This window comes from Dromiciops gliroides, chromosome 1 (assembly GCF_019393635.1).
Source record: "Dromiciops gliroides isolate mDroGli1 chromosome 1, mDroGli1.pri, whole genome shotgun sequence".
In the NCBI taxonomy this organism is placed as follows: Eukaryota; Metazoa; Chordata; class Mammalia; order Microbiotheria; family Microbiotheriidae; genus Dromiciops; species Dromiciops gliroides.
Window position 1 is genome coordinate 468702729 of NC_057861.1, and position 18652 is coordinate 468721380.

Sequence of the window (18652 nt, forward strand, 5' to 3'; positions counted from 1 at the left end):
TCTCACTGGGGTGGGATGGGAGCAAGGTCCAGCTATGTTGTTTGAAATATTGGGGGAAAGCCTGTCTCTGTTCTAAGTCATTTGGGAACATAGCTGGGGTTCCTAATATATTGCTACATATAAATTAGAGGCTATTGCACCAGTTTTTGGCTAAAAGCATTTATTATTAATTTGACCATGTGTAAGCCCAGCATAAAATCCCAGGATGGAGGGCTGGGAAGAGCCAGCCCTGAGGTAAGGTAAGTCAGTGTCCAGGAGAGGCACAGCAGGAAGAGAAGAGTGTGATCCCCCTCTCCCCAAGGATTTTTATCCTCTCTAACATTCAAGTCCATTGATTGACATGACTTGGGGGTTGCCAAAGTGAGTTAGCTTTCTGCAGGTAGTCAGGAAGGTCAATCTACATTTCTTTTACATTTCTACTGACTCTGGGCTAGCTCTGAGAAACCATCCAGAGTTCTTGAGTGTGTGTGGGGGTCACTGGATCCCCCCAAATCCCCATTATTAATAATTATTTTCTCACACAGCACAGGCCAAGCCTGAGCTAGTCAGTTGTAGGTTGCAGCCCAGGGAGCCAGCAGCAAGGTCTGGAGCCAGCCAAAACTGAGACCCTTGCCTGGCAACCTGGCACACTAACCAGTCCATGTCCACCATAGAAGTCAGCAACAAGATTCCAAACCCCAGCACAAGAAGCTTGATATGGTGCCTTGTCCAATCCAAGAGCAGAACCCAACTTTAACATAAAGTGAAAAATCATGAAATAGACTAGAAAAATGAAGAAAAAACAAAGAACCTGACCATAGAATGTTACTATGGTGACATGGAGTATTAAAACATAAACTTAGAAGAGGACAACAATGTCACACTGGCTATACACAAAGATACAAAGAAAAATTTGAGTTGTTGTCAGCAAAAAATAAATAAATAAAAACCCTGGAAGAGTTCAACAAAAGCAACTAATATTTCTCCATGTGTTTAGATCCATCTTAATTTGCTTAAAAAGTTGTTCTGCAATTGTGCTCATATAGTTTCTAGTTTTCTTTTAGGAGACTGATGAACAATTATTTTATTTTGTATGTTTCTATTTTAAGTGGAATTTTTCTTTCTTTTCCTCCTAGATTTTGTTGATATTATGTGGAATTTTATATTCTGCTACTTTGCTTAAATTATTATTTCAACTAGTTTTTTAAAATCGATTCTCTTAGTATCCTATAAGTACACCATATTATCTGCAAAGAGTGATAGTTTTGTTTTATCATTGCCTATTTTTGTTGTTTTAATTTCTTTTTCTTGTTTTAATATCATAGCTAGTATTTATGAAACTATATTGAATAATACGGTAATAATAGACATCTTGGATTCACCCCTGATTTATTGGGAGGACTTCTAGGTAATCTCCATTTATTCCCATTTTAATGCTTGTTCTTGGTTTTATATAGATACTGCTTATAATTTTTATTTATTTATTTATTTTTTTAGTGAGGCAATTGGGGTTAAGTGACTTGCCCAGGGTCACACAGCTAGTAAGTGTTAAGTGTTTAAGGCCAGATTTGAACTCAGGTACTCCTGACTCCAGGGCCGGTGCTCTATACACTGTGCCACCTAGCAGCCCCTCTGTTTATTATTTTAAGGAAATTTCCATTTATCCCAATATTTTCTAGTGTTTTTTTTTTTGTTTGTTTTTTTTTGCGGGGCAATGGGGGTTAAGTGACTTGCTCAGAGTCACACAGCTAGTAAGTGCCAAGTGTCTGAGGCCGGATTTGAACTCAGGTACTCCTGAATCCAGGGCCGGTGCTTTATCCACTGCGCCACCTAGCCGCCCCTCTAGTGGTTTTAATAGGAATGGGTTTGTATTTTATCAAAAGCTTTCTTTTCCTATGTATTAAGATAATCATATTATTTTTGTCATTTGCATTATTGATATGATCAATTATCCTGATAGTTTTACTAATATTGAACCAGCTCTGCATTTCTGGAATAAGGTCTACCTAGTCATACTGTATGCTATTTGTGATATATTACACTGTAATCTCCTTGTTAGTACTTTATTTAATTTTTTTTGCATTGATATTCACTAGGGAAGTTGTTCTATAGTTTTCTTTTTCTGTTTGAGAATCTCCCTGGTTTTAGAATCAAAATCACATTTTGCCACAAAAGGTATTAGTGGGTAAGAATGCTTTTAACCTATTTTTCAAATAGCATGTATAATAAAATTAATTCTTCATTAAATGTTTGGTAGATTTCACTCACAAATCCATCTCATCTTAAAGATTTTCAGGGAGCTCATTTATGGTTTGTTCAATTTCTTTTTCTAAGTGTTATCTGAATATTTTATTTTCTCTTTTTTAATCATAACCAAACCCCAATAGATGAATGGTTAAAGAATATGAATAAACATTTCTCAGGACTGAAAAGTATTAATATCCACATAAAATGCTCCAAATCACTAATAATAACAGAAATGAACATCAAGCAACTTTGAGGTTTCACCTCACCCCCTGAAAATTGACAAAAAATGATAATAATGGTCATTGTTGGAGGGGTTTTGGGAATACAGGCACACTAATCCTTTGTTGATCAGCTATGAAATGGTACAATTGTTTTAGAGAATAATTTGGAATTATGTAAATAAAATGACTAAAATGGCAATACTCTAAACTAGAGACTCTATTGCCCAAGGAAACCATTAATCAGAAAAAATTATCACTGTATACATTAAATTATTATACCAGAACTTTTTGTGGTAGCTAAGAATTGGAAAAAAAAGTATTATTGCGACTACCTTGCTTTTCTAAATTCTTGCTCTGGATAAAAACTGACATAAAACTTTGCTTTTAGTGGTCGGAAATCACTTTTGTTGTCCCTGGTGGTTTGGTGTGGGTAGGTTAAAAAAATACAAATCTCACATAAATCTCAATTTTATATTAGGTCCTTTCACAGGTTAACTTATCTGTCTGACTTTTGCACTGTCATTTCATTGCACTATTCTGATTATAATCTGTCACAAATCTCAACTCTACATTGAGTGATAATGATCTGATAATTCTAATTTGTGGCAATTGCCAGTTGATTTGGAAATTAAATATACCTTTTGATACTGATATGAGAGCTCCATTCTGGTTAAACTCTGAGAAAAAGAAAAAATTAATGAACTCTAGAAACATCTAGAATACAACATTCTTGACACTGAGAAGATCTTTGGAAATTGAAATACATGTATTCTTATGGTGATTACTGAAGCTTCATATTCAGAGTAGCTGGAGTTGTTTATGATTATTGCAAGTCTAATGCAGACTTCACCTTCTTGCAAAACAGTTATTCCCACTGACTCTTTAACTAAACTTTTGATGGGAGAGAATTTCCAAAAATCAGCAGGAAAAAAGTCTGGGTATTTCTTTTTTTATCCTAATACTCTTTATTTTGTCCAGGCTGAGAGTGTAGCAGGAGAAAAATAAAAGTGAGATGAAGACATTTCCTCTTTGTATAAATTAACTGAAAGAAAATTTGTTTACCATGAATTAATGGTTTTAAAAAACTGAAATATGCTACTGGCAGGAAATATTTGTTATAATTAATTTTAATATGACTCGTATTTTAGTTTTATCTCAGCTATTTAGATATTCTTATTCACATAGAAAAGAGGTGTAATCATAGCATGACATAAATTAAGCAGAATTCTATTGTTACTATATTTACCAAGTGAACAATTTAAACATTAATTTGAAAATTCTGTCCTTGAAGAATAAATAAAAATGTATATTCATATCTTTCTGGAGGGAATATAAAATCATGATGTAATTTTCTTATTTCAGAATGTACTCCAAAATTTGGCTAGATATGTCAGAAAAGGCTTAAAAATATTAATGCCTGTCCCTTTCACTTTATCTTATTTGATAAAGAAGGTTCTCTTTTCTTTAGTCTATTAGCAATGCTAAGTAAGTAATTTTCTTACCTTTGCAACAGTTCAAGCTTTTTCTTTTTCTTTATAAACTATAATTTATATTTCTATATCTTATGCTGGATTCTAGGAAGGACCCTGCAAACAACATTGCATGCAATTTTATTTAAAGTTGAGATGAATCATTTGTATATTTTGTCTTAGAATTGTTATGTTATTTGACCCTGTGTAAGAGAAAAGTTTTGATAGAAACTAATTTGAACTCTGGCATTAAGGTAAAATATTTATGTAGTGCAAGAACAAAAGCCATTTTGCAACCATGAAGTGTAACTGTGTTTTAATTATTCTATTCTGGACTCAATATGTGTGGTATAGAATAACTAACCAGGTAGATGCATTTTTTTGGGTAAGATGATTCAGAAATTCCTTCAATTATATTAATACCATTTCCCTGGGAATAAATTGTTTTGGGGTCAATGTTTTAAATTCATGATATTGTGTTAATGTGTTTAATTTCTTCCATTTTACTTTTGACAAACCATCATACAAGAAATTATTTTAGTTTGTACCTACAATGTAATAATTTTTTAAAAATCTGGATAGAAGGAGGCCCTTAAATATCAAATGTAATAAGTTAGATTGGGCTTTTCAGTTGTACTTGGAAATCCCATTATCCTAGAAGAGAGAAACCATCTTTCTCCCCTCAAGCTTCCACAGCCTATACTAGGAAATAACATTTAAAATGATAGAATAAATTGTCTGGCTACTTATTCTGTAAATTGTGAAATGTCACTTGGAATTATGTATTAAATGCATTAAAGTTACATCTTTGAGCCAATTTAGTTTTATCGTTATATATTCAGGCTAACAGTAACAAGTATTTTTGTTCTTGGCTATGTATGGATTGTGGATTCATTTTATATATAAACTCTCATAATATGAATAGTTCCTTAATTTCTTCTTAATTGATTTTCACATTGGCATGAGCTTAAGCTATGAACATAAAATGATGAATGAGTGCTTTTGGAAAAGCCTTGTATGTACTCAATAAAAACTGTCTATGAATGGTTTTGTTAATTATTACTTTTTTGTGTGTTTTTTTTTGTTTGTTTTTTGTTTTTGGTGAGGCAATTGGGGTTAAGTGACTTGCCCAGGGTCACACAGCTAGTAAGTGTCAAGTGTCTGAGGCCTTATTTGAATTCAGGTCCTCCTGAATCCAGGGCCAGTGCTTTATTCACTGTGCCACCTAGCTGCCCCTAATTATTACTTCTTGATTATCAACTGTTATTGCAACACGAAAACAACCGCATCTTGTTCTAAACTTTAATCAATAGAATTGGAGCTGCAATTTGATTTGCTCTAAGTTTTGAATTAAAATATAAATCTTTTTCTTGAGCCAGCAATCCATCATTTAAAGGATATACTAAAAGTTGCTCATAGACATGCTCTCTGGAAACTTTCTGGTCAGTGTTAATGACTAGGAAAAAAGCCTTATTAATGTAATGGTGGAGCTTATTCACTCAGTTTCCCTACTGTGTTATTTCCTTTCTAAACAGAAATGTTTCCCACGTGGTTGATTCTGAGCCTGGCTCTTTTACCTTGTGAATAATGTGGAATTCAACAAGGTATTTATGACTTTTAACCGAAACCATGGAAAACTAATGGAATTTTCTTTTGGTGTACTTATGATAGGAAAGTCTGTGACTTTAGGCTTGGGCTTAAGGAATCAGACTTAAACTTGTTATGGAAATGTCCTTCCTTCTTTCATAGAAATTTTCTCTGACCATGACAAGGGATGGGAAAGTCTTATGATAGACCTTTTTGTTACAAATAGAAAATATTTCAGAATTGCTATACTGGGGTACAAGGATAACCCTATTGATTTGTGCTTTTATTTTGTACTATTCTGAGTATTGGAGGAACTATAGGAAACCAGTTATATAGATAAATTATTTTTAAATTAAATTAATTAATTTAAATTAACTTAAAATTTATTGATGTTTTCTTTTTATATCACCATAGTATCCAATGTATAAATATATTACCTTTCCCAAGAGCCATTCCATATGACAAATGCTAGGGAGCTGGGTTAGAGGAAAAAATGTGCAATTGATCATTACATTGAGAAAGTCTGAAAATATGTGTGATGTGTAACACTTGTGAACCTCACACCTCTGTCAAGGGGTAGGCTGGAGGTTTCTTCTAAATCTCTTCATTTGAGTCCTCCTTGAGGTTTATAAGTTTTTTACATTTACTTTTATTTTATTTTTTTTGTTGTGCAATGTTCCCCATTTATATTATTGTAAGTGTACATTATTTACATTACTGTTTATATGGTTTTTTAGATCTGCTTACTTCACTGCATCAGTTCTACCTCTGCTTCTTTGTATTCATCATATGTATCAGTTCTTATAATACAATAATATATCAATATGTCCTTATACTGCAGTTTGTTTAGTGATTCCCCAAATGATGAGTATATACAGTAATGATAAATAAAAAGCAGATAAGTCTCTTGCTTATATGCCTGTGGGAAAACAGGACAAAGCACACAGGGTTTGGAAGTTACCTAATGTCACCTTGCTAAGACCCAGAGTTTCTCAACTCAGTTCTTGCTTTTGACTTTTGAATCATAGTGTCATGTTCATTAGGGCTAGTGAGAGTGTAAACACTACAGAATTCAATAGTTTATGTCTATGTAATTATTTTGGTGCAAGAGAGTGACAAAAGGCAATATAAACAATACAGATATATACCTGGAACACTCTTCTGTCTGCCATTTTGTAGAAGGAGCAAGAGCTTTACAAGTTGACTTGGTTTTCCTGCTCAGAAACTTCCTTAGGCAGTGTCTAAGTTATAGAAGTCCTAAAGACGAGATCTTTCATAAATTTCTATCTCTTCATGGTTGCCATTTTGATATGAAAATATTCTGACTCCTGCATGATGATGTGCTTGCATGGATTCTGGATAATGGATGATGCTCTGAAGTTTTCCTAGTCACCAATGGAATGAAAGCAGGGCTGTGTGTTTTGTACCATGCTTTTTTAGCATTATGTTTTCAGCAATGTTGTCGGATGCCTTAAATGAGGACAAAAGTGGCATTGAAGGTAAATTATTTAACTTGAAAAGACTATAAGCCAACACTAAACTGGAGGGAGGGTTGGTGTATGATTTTATGTTTGCAGAAGATTGTGTACTCAATGCTGCCTCTATGGCCAAGATGCAACAAAGTATGGATCAATTCTCTGCTGCTTGTGCTAATTCTGGCCTAATGATTAACACCCAGAAAATGCAGGTTTTCCACCAGTCAGCACCATTCCGTCCATCAGTTACATGAGTTACATGCCAAACATCAGTTACAGCAAATGGAGAAATTGTGAATGATATGGATAAGTTCATTTGCCTTGGCAGTATACTTTCCAGGGATGTACACATAAATGATGAGGTTGATGCATACATTCCAGAGCTAGATCAGTATTGGGGAGGCTCTGAAATAAAACTGAAAGTCTATTGAGCCCTCATTTGTGTATGCCTGTGAAACCTGGACAGTATATTTAAAGTTTTGAGTTCCAAATTGTATCTCTCATTTCCTCTTTCCCTCCCCTTCCCTCTCCCTAAGGCTGCAAGCAATCGGTATACGTCATACATGTGCAATTTTGTAAAACATTACCATATTAGTAATTTTACATAAAAAGACTGAAGTAAAAAAAGAGAGAAAGCACCAAGTAGCATGCTTCAGTCTGTGTTGAATAGTCTGAATTAATTTCTTTAAGTATTAACTAATTTGATCTCTTTGCTGTCCAAGGGACTCTCAAAAGTCTTCTTTAGCTATGTCTAATTGGCAGATATATGTGAATGCCATTTTTTCAAGGATTCCCTCTCTTATTTTGGAAAGAGTGTGTTTTTAAAATTCCTTTAAGGCTAATATTAATATTTCTTCACAATATTTTAATATGTTCCAGTTCCCATTCTGCTGAAGTTCAATCATGTGATAAGGCAAGCAATCACCTTGCTTCTGACATAGCTATCTATCCCCATGCAAATCTGATCTTATAAACCAAATGAGAGCTAATGGAAAAAAGCCATGAAAAGGTAATTAATAGCTTGGTAAAAGAAGTCTAAGGGACAGCTGTGTGGTTTAGTAAATAGAGTTCCAAGCCTGGATTTAAGAAGACTCATCTTCCTGAGTTTGATTTGGTCTCAGACATTTAGTAGCTGTGTTACCCTGGGCAAGTCACTTAATCCTGTTTGCCTCAGTTTTCTCATTTGTAAAATGAGCTAGAGAAGGCAATGGCAAACTGCTCTACTATGTTTGCCAAGAAACATAAGTGGAGTTACAAAAAGTTAGACATGACTTGAAAAATGTTTGAACAACAAGAAAAAGAGGCATACAACGTTACTGAAGAATATAACTCCATAAAATTAGAATTTTTGAAATGGAAGCTAATGCCTCCATGAGACATCAAGAAATAACACAACAAAGCTAAAAGAGGAAACAAGAGAAGAAAATATGAAATATTCCATAAGAAAAACAACTGACCTGAAAAATGAGTCAAGGAGAAATAATTTAAGTGTCTTAGATCACCTAAAATCTCTGAACAAATAATCTTTCATAAAAGCAAAGTGCCAAAATATTTGAAGCAGAGGGTAACATAAAATTTTTAAATTTAAATTTAAATTTTTGCTTTTGCAAGTCAATGGAGGTTAAGTGACTTGCCCAGGGTCATACAGCTAGTAAGTGTCAAGTATCTGAGACTGGATTTGAACTCAGGTCCTCCTGAATCCAGGGCTGGTGCTTCATCCACTGCATCGCCTAGCTGCCCGTAACATAGAAATTTAAAGAACCCATTAATCACTTCCTGAAAGAAACCCCCAAATGAAAACTCCCAAGAATATTACAGACAAAATTCTGAGCTTCCATGTCAAAGAAAAAAAAATACTGTAAGGAACCAGAAAGAAAGAGTTCAAATACTAAAGAGTCATAATCAGGATCATACAAAATTTTACAGGTACCACTCATCAATTTGTTGTATATGATGGAATAATGTGCTTTTTTTGGACTGTATTTTATAGCATGACTTACATAGAAATGTGTTTTGCATGACTACATATGCATATCCTATGTTAAATTGTTTGCCTTCTCACTGGGGATATGGGAGGGAGGGAGAGAGAGAATTTGGAATTCACATTTTTTTAAAAAAAGGATGTTAAAATTGCTTTTATATGTAATTAGGGAAAAGTAAAATATTAAAAAAAAGAAATGCTAGAAATAGCAGTGAGAAGAAAAAACAATTGAAGGAATCAGAATGGGCAATGAGGTAATAAAACTATATCTTTTTTGTAGATTATACAATGATATACTTGGAAAATCCTAGAGATTCAACTAAATTGTTAGTGAAAATAATGAATAATTTTAGTTCCATACCAGGATATAAAATAAACCCACATAAATCATCAGTATTTCTCTATATTACCAACGAAACACCAGAAGAAGAGCTTCTAAAAGCTATCCAATTTAAAATAACTATAGACATTATAAAATACCCAGGAGTTTACCTGCCAAGATGAACCTAGGAACTACATGAACATAATTATAAAACACTTTTTATATAAATAAGGGAAGATTTAAATAATTGGAGAAATATTCACTGCTCACGGGTTGGTAGAACCAATATAACAAAAATGACAACTCCTCCTAATTCAATGCCTTCCCAATTAAATTATAAAAAAATAATTTTGTTGAGCTAAAATATAATAACAAATTCCATTTGGAAGAACAAAAGATTAAGAATATAAAAGGAGTTAATGGAAAAAATATAAAGGAAGGTGGCTTTGCAGTACCAATCTCAAACTATAAGGTGGAAATTATCAAAACTATCTAGTCCTATCTAAGAAATAGAAAAGTAGCTTGGTGGAACAAAGTAGACATACAATACACAGTAGTAATGTTGCATTTGACAAATGAAAAGATTTATGCTTTTGGCAAGAGAATTAATCATTTGGTAAAAATTGTTAGAAAAACTGGAACACAGTCTAGAAGAAATTGAGTAGATACACAATTTACCAAGATAAGGTCAAAATAGATACATTATCTAGAAACAAAGAAAGATCTCATAAGAAAACTAGAAGAACATGGAACTTACAGATAGAAGAATTTATGAATAAACAAGAGAGAGAACATTGTGAGGTATGAAATGAATAATTTTAATTACATTAACTCAAAAAGGTTTTGTACAAATAAAACCAATATATCCAAGATTATAAGAAAAACAAAAAATTGGGGAAACTTTTCATAGACAGTTTCTTGGATAAGGGTCTCATATTTCAAATACATGGAGAACTTTGTCAAACTATAAGAATATCAGTCATTCTTCAATTGTTAAATGGTCAAAGTATTGGAACAGATAGTTTTTGGATAAAGATATCAATGCTATATATAGTCATATGAAAAAATGTTCTAAATTACTCCTGAGTAGAGAAATGGAGATTAAAACAACTTTGAAATATCATCTCACCTCCATAAGGTTGACTAACATGATAGAAGAGGGAAATGACAAATGTTGGAGGGTCGTGGAAAAATTGGGACATTCAGTGTTGGTGAAACTATGAACTGATTCAATGATTTGGGAGAGTAATCTGGAATTGTGCCTAAAAGAGTTATAATACTGCCTACACCCTCTGACTTAGCCATAATACTATTAGGTCTGTTTTCCAAAGTGACCAGGGAAAAAGGAAAATAACCTACATGTTCTAAAATATTTATAGCAGCTCTTTTTGTGATGGCAAAGAACTGAAAATTTAGGGGATGGCCTTCAATTGGGGAATGGCTAAATAAATTGTATCATATGATTGTGATGGAATGCTACTATACTATGAGAAATGATTAGCTGTGGGCAGCTGGATGGTGCAGTGGATAAAGCACTGGCCCTAGATTCTGGAAGACCTGAGTTCATATCTGGCCTCAGACACTTGACACTTACTAGCTGTGTGACCCTGAACAAGTCACTTAACCCCCATGACCCTGCAAAAAACAAAAATAAAACAAACAAAAAAGAAATGATTAGTTGACTGATTTTATATTATTTTCAAAAGATAATAACTTTATTCAACATTCAAGGCCTATACATTCATCACCTCTGTCAAGATTTGAATATTCTTTTTTTTTTTTCAGTTTCCAAGTTTTATTAAAAGACTGGTGGCCACAGGGAAAATCACCCAAAGGATAAAGGTGTCTCCCATAGGGAGATGAAAATGCTTATATTTATAGTGAGAAAAGTAGGTTATCTCCTGATTATCTTGATCTCCTCCTTGTGGGAGTTTCACATCCTATTCTGGAATTCATGGGGTCCCAACATGTCCCCTGAGGAAGGTACCTTTTTCACTAGGGCTGTGTTTTAGGGGTTTAAACATCATAAGGTGAAACTAAGGACACATTTGGTCCTCCTGCACATGTTCCCAAAACATGTTTAAATTTATCAGACCCCAAGGGTCTCTCTGTTTAGAATATCTCCTTTTTTTCTATTGAATAGAATTTTATTTTCCAACATATATGTAAAAATAAAATTTAACATCAATTTTTTTAAACTTTGTGTTCCAACTTCTCTTCCTCCTCCATTCCCACCCCCCACCCACTAGAACTCAAGCATTTCAAAATAAGTTATACATGAGTAGTCACAGAAAATATTCCCACATTAGCTAGGTTGTGAGAGAAAACAGTCAAAAAAACCCCAAAACTTCAGATTGAGGAATTGTCAAAGAGGAACAAAAAAAAAATGGAAAAATTGTGTTTCCATCTGTTTTCAGATACTATCAGTTCTTTCTCTGAAGATGGGTTGCCATTTTCATAAGTCCTTCAAGGTTATATTGGATCATTGCCTTGCTGAAAATAACCACATGCTTCCCAGCAGATCATCTTACACTATTGCTGTTAATTTGTTAAAAAAAAAAGGGGGGGGGGAGTGCAGAACAGGGGATGGGACAGTCAGAAGCAAAACACTTTTGAAGAAAAATAGGGTAAAATAAGATAAAAATAGAATAAATATCATGGAAAGGGAATAGGTTGGAGGGAAACAGTTATGATGATTGATTATAATGGCAAAACGTATGATACTTTCTTTGTTGGGCTATTGTGAAGAAAATTCTTTGTCAAGTTTAAGGTACTATATAAAAGTTATGATGAACAGGATTCTATCAGAAAAACCCAGAAAGACCTATATGAACTGAAGCAGAGTAAAATGTACTGTTTGCAAAATAACAGCAATAGTGTAAGATGATCTCCTGTGAAGCACATGGTTATTTTCAGCCATGCAATGATCCACTATAACTCTGAAGGACTTATGAAAATTGCAATCTATCTACAGAGAAAGAACTGATGGTATCTGAAAACAGATTGAAGCATAATTTTTTTTTATAGTTCCTTAATCTGAAGTTTTATTTTTGTCTGTTTTCTTTCACAATCTGGCTAATGTGGAGATGTTTTGCATGACTACTCACGTATAACTTAGGGTGAATTGCTTGAGTTCTTGGAGGTGGGATGTGGGGAGGGAGGGAGGAAGAGAAGTTGGAACACAAAGTTTTAAAAAATTGATGTCAAAATTTGTTTTTACATGTAATTTGGAAAATAAAATTCTAAACCAGAAAAAAAGTTGTTCCTTGCATGCCTCTTTTATGTGAGATAAACTGTCCCATTCTACTCCTCCATTATCCTTTTCCTAGTGCATCTTTTTTCCCTACCCCATCATTTTTTTATGTCATCACAATGTATTCAAAGCACAACTATGCCCTGCATCTAACTCCTCTAATGAAGCTCTTAGGAATTACATTTATCATCTTCCAATATAGGAATACATAAATAATTATTTTTTTGAGTCTCAGGAAGAGACTTATGCTTCTATTAAGCCTTATATTTTAATGACAAATGTTCTATTAAGCTGGATTTTAAAAGAATATCAGGAATGTTTGAAAGTACTCGGTTGTTGGGTTTTTGTTTTTTTTTTTTTAGGCAATTGGGGTTAAGTGACTTGCCTAAGGCTACACAGCTAGTAAGTAGTGTTAAGTGTCTCAGGCCGGATTTGAACTCAGGTCTTCCTGACTCCAAGGCCGGTGCTCTATCCACTATGCCACCTAGCTGCCTCAAAAGTACTCTCTTTTATTAAATATCCACATTTTCTCCTGAAGGATTATACTGACTTTTCCTGGGTATTTTATTCCTGTTTATAATCTTAGCTCCTATGCCTTTCAGAATATGATGTTCCAAAACCTTCATTCCTTTTATGTGGAAGCTCCTAAGTCTTGTGTAATCTTGTCTATGGCTTTACAATATTATTTGAATTGTTTTGTACTGAATTCTTACAATATTTTCTGTTTCACTTGGGAGCTCTGGAATTTGACTATAATAGTTCTGGGAGTTTTCATTTTGGGATTTCTTGTAGAAGTGATTGGCACATTTTTCAATTTTTATTTCAGCCTCTTGATTGAAGCTATTGAGACAGTTTTCATTTGTAATTTCTTGAAATATGACACCTGGGATCTTTTTTTTTTTGAGAATAACTTTCAGGTAGATCAATAATTTTCATATTATCTCTCCTCAATGTATTTTCCAGGTCAGTTGTTTTTCTGATGAGATATTTTTCCTTTTTCTTCTATTGTTTTCATCTTTAAACTTAGTTTTACTTTTCTTTAATGTTTGATATGGAGTCGCTAACTTCTTCTACTTGACCAAATCTAATTTTTTTTTCTTGTGAGGCAATTGGGGTTAAGTGACTTGCCCAGGGTGGTACAGCTAGTAAGTGTCAAGTGTCTGAGGCCGGATTTGAACTCAGGTCCTCCTGAATCCAGGGCCAGTGCTTTATCCACTGTGACTTCTAGCTGCACCAAAATCTAATTTTTAAGGAATTATTTTATTCAGGGAGCTTTTTTGTTCTTTTAAAAATTTGTCCAATTTTGCTTTTTTTTAAAAAACAATTTCCACCTAATTACACATAAAAACAATTTTCATCATTGATTCTTAAGTTTTCAGCTTCAAATTATATTGCTGCCTTTCTCTTCTCTCCCTCTCTAAGATGATAAGCAATCTAATATAGATTATACATGTATAATCATTTAAAATATTTCCATATTAGCCATTATGTGGAAAAAAATTTCAACAAAACAAAAAAAGAGAGATAAAATATGAAAAGTAGCATTCTTTGGCCTATATCTAGATGACATCAATTCTTTCTCTGGATATGGGTAGCATTTTTCATCATGAGTCCTTTGGGATTGTCTTAGATTATTATATTGCTGTGAATAGCTAAGTAATTCATAGGCTAAGTTGTTCATCATACTATATTGCTGTTACTGTGAAGAATATTCTCCTGGTTCTGCTTCCTTCACTGTGTATTAGTTCATGTAAGTCTTTCCATGTTTTTCTGAAATCATCCTGTTCATCATTTCTTATTGCACAATAATATTCCATGCAATAATATACCACAACTTGTCTGACCATTCTTTAATTCTGCTTTTGAAAGAGCGCTTTTCTTAAGTATTTCTGTGCTTCTTTTATAAAGCTGTTCTCTTTTCATAATTTTCTTGGATCATTCATTTTTTCCTCCATTTTCCCCCCACCACTCATCTCTTTATTTAATCTTCCAGGTAGACTTGCTGAATTTAGGTAAAATTAGCATTTTTATTTATTGTTTTTCCTATAGATATTTTCATGTTTTTGTCTTCTGAGTTTATGTCTTGGCCTTCCCTTGCAACCATGTTAGCTTTTTATGGCCAAGTTCCCTTTTCCTTGTATGCTTACATTTTTTTTTTTTTGGCGGGGCAATGGGGGTTAAGTGACTTGCCCAGGGTCACACAGCTAGTAAGTGTTAAGTGTCTGCTGCTGGATTTGAACTCAGGTACTCCTGAATCCAGGGCCAGCGCTTTAACCACTGCGCCATCTAGCTGCCCCCCCCCCGTATGCTTACATTTTAAACCTATTTCTTGATTTTGAACTTTAAAGATAGGCTCTGCTCACCTAGGGTTAGAGAAGTAGTGCCCCAACCCTTAGCCTTTTTTTGTGCTGCTGTTTTCATACATATTTCAGGGGGTCTACAAGTTTCTAGTGCTTCAAAGGTCATGTGATCCAAGGAGAAATGTTAGTTTTTTCTTTGCTGGTCTGTGCTACTACTGTTATGACAGCCACGTCTATGGCTTGCTTCTGTTGCTGCTGTAGCTTGCATCCTAGGCTGGTCCCTACCCTAATGCACAAACTCCTCCTGCCAACTTCTTAAGTTGTCTTACACTGGGAAAATGTCTCATGTTTTGCTTCCTCTGCAACTCCAAAATTTGATCTGAGGTGGTTTTTCAAAAGGCTTTTTGGGTGGGAATGTTGAGAGTTTGGAAAGGTTGCTACTGTTTCTCCTATATCTTGGCTTTGCACTACCTAAACAGAATCTTAGGAAGATTTGGTCTGATAAATTGCTGAAGATTGAATTGGATTCTTGAAGATGAATTAGAGTCAAGAGGAATATGCTTTCCCAGCCATGCATGTACAAAAGTTAACCATGTGTTATGGCATAAAAATCCTATAGCAAATGCTAAAAAAGCAAAAATATTAATCACATCATTTATTGACTACAAAATAATAAAAACTGAGAGTAAGTTATTAGGATTCAAATTTAAATGAAGCCAAATTCAGTTATAAAGAATTGGATATTAAAAGAACAAACAATAGATAATTTCTTGAAAGAAAATAAGAATGAGGATAGATAATGAAATTTTAGTAACATAACCAAAGTGGTCATCAGGGGAACATTATATCTCTAAACACTTTGATCAACAAAAAAGAAGAGTTTGAGGAATTAGATATTTCAGTAAAACAAAAGAAACAAAATTTAGAGAAACAACTCAACAGAAACAAGAAATTCTAAAAAATAAGATTTCTTTTATTCCTCCCTGCCAAACTTCCAATCAAAAGGTTACCTCATAAACACATTAGAAAAGCAGGGAAAGAAATACTTTGTATAACGCTGGCTAGAGGAACTATTGTGACTAAATAATGAATAGGGAGAATTAAATGAGATAAAATAGGAAGATTTGATTACTTATGTTTTTCTCTCTGTCTCTGTGTGTCTCTCCCTCTTTCTTTGTCTCTCACTCTCTTTGTTTCTCAGATCAGGTGCAAGACATGCTCCCTTACCTTAAAAGAAATTGCTATCGCTTGTTTGCACATGGCAAATAGAGACCTGAACTGGCCCAGAGGTCTCTGACTTTGTGTCTTTTCATTTTGTTTTGTGTCTTTCTCTTAGCATTGATGAATTGTTTCTAAGCTCAATCTTTTTTGTGTGTGTCAGCTATATGAGGATCAATTCTTAGAAGTTCCTAGGAACCTTCAGTGGGGAGTTTCTAGCTTTAGAAGGTATTTTCTGCTTTGGAGTGGATGATCACAGGCAAGAAGGACAACTGAAGTTCTGGTATAATTGCCATGAATATTTTGTACTTCTTTTAGCTTTCAGTGGGGTAGTTTCATACCTCATTAACTATGGTAGACCATGACACTCTGGTCTATAGTACATAGTCCCAGTATTGTCGGAGTTGAGCTCAGAAAGGGCAGTGCTATAGATCTCAGGTCTATGAGAACACTCAATTTCAGCATGATGGTGAGGAGAGGTCAAACAGGACAGAATTGCTTGGGTCAAATCAGAGCAGCAGAGCTCAGGCACCAGTATTGACACTTTTCTTATATTAGCACAGGGGACAGTGGCAGCACCTTCTATAGAATTCAGGTCCAGGCACTGGGACCTAACAATTAACTTTGAGGGAGTGGGCTCTGGAGTCAGTAGTCAATAGCATAAGTCCAAAGATATGGGCAGTAGCTAATGGTAGCAGCAAAACTCCTAAGCAGCAATAGCCAACAGGCAGCTATCAGAGACTCAGGGATGAATGGTACTAATCAGAGACCTGGCAGCTGCAGAAGTGGTCAGAGTTTGTCCTAGTAGTGTACCTGACAGAATTGGACAGCAGAGTGTTTCTAAGTAGCAGTGGCATCTAAATGGCAGAAAAGTGGTCATTGGCATATGTGATAAAATAATGGGATTTGGCAGACACCTAGGGGCCCCACCTCAAGACCATCAAAATGGAGGCCACACCTGGCTGGCCCTGAGTGGGGTGTTGTTCTCTGAGGTGGTGCACTACTGACATCAGCAAGCGACCACTCTCAACCAATCATCTTGAAGGACCTCCCCTTTTGGGGAGGGAAACAGAAAGTAGGAAGCAGAGGCTGGCTTGCTGGATCTCTCTTTTCATCTGCAACTGGCTTGGTGGCAGCAGACAGAGAAAAGGAGGGTCCCCCTTTTTGTCCAGGACTTTGGCATGATGGGGAATTCACATGGACTTCTAGGAAAAGCAAGTGTTTCTCTCTGGCTATACCGAATAGATCTAAACTGGGGTTTTCCACTCTCTCTCTTCACTAACTTCTAATACATTTTAATAAATCCTTAAAAGTCTAAACTCTTGCTGAATTTATCAGTAAGTCTTAGCCAGTTTACCCCCCAAAATGGGGGGGGGCAGGGAAGATTAGGATCCACATTTAGATTTTAAACATCACACATAAATAGTAACAAAAGGCAGGTCCACTATGGTCCATTATCTACCATAATTTAGAGTTGATTGGTTCCTCCGTATTGCTATTAGTACAATTTTCAGTGAATTCTTCTTCAGGTAGGGAATGTATTGTTTTGAGGGGGAGGAGGAAATGTATCTACTCAGGTCCCCAGGAAAAAGGAAATTTCAGAGGCCTCTCATGAACATTTTTGTAAATTTCCTTCATTAAACCCCTGATGCAGGTATCCTTGGGCCAAAAACTACTAAGTGGTTTGTGATATAAGGCTATTCTCATTGAGCCATAATGAAGATCAGTGACAATGCAGGAAATGTCATAATTTTTTGCTGTAGTGCTTATGCTTCTGGTGTTGCTCCTGCTTATGGCCTCTTTTTTACATAGAAAAATTCACTATGAACTGCAGAATCATCATCCACATGGGCATGATCATTTTGAGCTGGAACTCAGTACTTACAAAGGTGTATTGGAAGAGGAGAAGAGATGGAGTCTGGGATTTCTCATATTACTTCATTCCTTCAGGTAGCTATTTTATTTTGTTTTCTTTATTGTTCCTCTAATACTGCTTTTATAAGGTTTCTTGAATAGTGGACATCAAGGTCAGAAAGTTACCATTCTATATTCATTTAAGTGGTGGAAGGTTGTCTAGAACACCTTAAGGTCCTTACCACCAAGGGATAGAGTATGGTAGGAGCAAAATTCTAACCTCTATCCCTATGGTGGTTCAGTTAGGTTTTTTTGCTTAAATGATTTAAACTATCTTCAAACCTTGATTGGCACTAAAGGCTCAGGCTCTTAACTTAAAAGCTATTTTTCTTAACATAAGTGCTATTTGCTGAGCATATGATGGCCACAAGGAGCTCCAGGCATACTCAAATGCTTGGCAAGAGGGCCAATTGGAGTGTCCTCAATCTGTATTATTGTTGAATACCCTCCTGCTAAGGCTAAGCAAATTTCTTTCTGTTAACAGTTGAACGAGTGTCTAATTTCATTCCATTATCAAAAATAAACTGTCAGAGGACTGGCATGAGTCAGACCTATCTCCAAACACCACATGTGGGTACTTTTGTTGCTCATTTTTCTAAATCCAAAGCCAACAAAAAAAACTATGTATATATTGTCTTCCAATTTATTTCCTAGTATTATTGAAACTGATGGTCACATGCTCCATT

At 34.8% G+C, this 18652-nt stretch overlaps 1 long non-coding RNA gene across 1 annotated transcript in view; it reads left to right on the forward strand.

The window, feature by feature from the left end:
• Nucleotides 1–17968, forward strand: part of LOC122736288 — a 230642-nt gene extending 212674 nt beyond the window's left edge. Inside the window, exon 3 of the long non-coding RNA XR_006354182.1 lies at nucleotides 17865–17968. This is a non-coding gene — a long non-coding RNA (uncharacterized LOC122736288). The remainder of the gene's footprint in view (nucleotides 1–17864) is intronic.
• The last annotated feature ends 684 nt before the right edge of the window (nucleotides 17969–18652 follow it).